This window comes from Rhagoletis pomonella, unplaced genomic scaffold (genome assembly GCF_013731165.1).
Source record: "Rhagoletis pomonella isolate Grant_MI unplaced genomic scaffold, Rhpom_1.0 Rhpom_scaffold_00003, whole genome shotgun sequence".
Classification (NCBI taxonomy): Eukaryota; Metazoa; Arthropoda; class Insecta; order Diptera; family Tephritidae; genus Rhagoletis; species Rhagoletis pomonella.
In genome coordinates, this window is record NW_023458557.1 from 67,787,608 (window position 1) to 67,788,554 (window position 947).

A 947-nucleotide genomic window follows, 5' to 3' on the forward strand; every position below is an offset into this window, starting at 1 on the left:
GATGAAGATGAAGATGAAGATGAAGATGAAGATGAAGATGAAGATGAGGATAAGATGAAGATGAAGATGAAGACCAAGACGAAGAAGATGAAGATGAAGATAACCCCTTAACTTAACTTAACTCACCTCAACTCATCTCACGTCCACTTAAAAACTTACCACCACACCTAAATCCACCACACCTTAATTCACCACACCTCAATTTTCTCACCACACCTTACCTCCCCACACCTAAATTACACTTTAATTCACCACACCTCAACTCACCACACCTTAACCCCAAACACCTTAATCCCAACTCACCACACCTTAACCACCACACCTCAAAATTCACCAGACCTCAACTCACCACAACTAAATTCACCACACCTAAATTCACACCTTTTAAGCCCACCACACCTGAATTCACTACACCGTAACTCCCACACCCAATTCCACCACACCGCAACTCACCACACCCAATTTCACCACATGAAGCGATGGAGACAAGGATAGAGAGGAAGAAAGTGATAGGGATAAAAAGGAAATACAACTGAAGAATGTGCGATGTTATATTGTGGTGTGCTATGCTACATGTTATGTTATTTAATCTTATGTTATGGTATGTTATGTTATGCTAAGTACTAAGCTAAACTCCCCTCCACTTAACCCATTCCAACTAATGTTATTTCAGCTCAACTCAACTCGCATAAACTATCCTTAATTTTATAACTTCCTCTAATCCAGAAATGTGAACAGGGGCCGTGGCGTCTGACATAAAGACTAAATGTGAAAACTGATGTATCTCTAAAACCAATTACGCTAGGGAACTGAAACTTGGCACGGATGCATAAATTGTAAATACCCTACTTACGGCGAAAAATGATAGGTATTGGAAAAGGGGGCGTGGCACTTCCAATACAAACTGAAATTCTCAATCGCTTATCTCTGGAACCGCTTATGCTAAC

At 40.5% G+C, this 947-nt stretch overlaps 1 protein-coding gene across 2 annotated transcripts in view; it reads left to right on the plus strand.

The window, feature by feature from the left end:
• Positions 1 to 947, plus strand: part of LOC118735397 (transcriptional regulator ATRX-like) — a 101,676-nt gene that overhangs the window by 97,424 nt on the left and 3,305 nt on the right. The gene's annotated exons all lie outside the window — the stretch shown is intronic.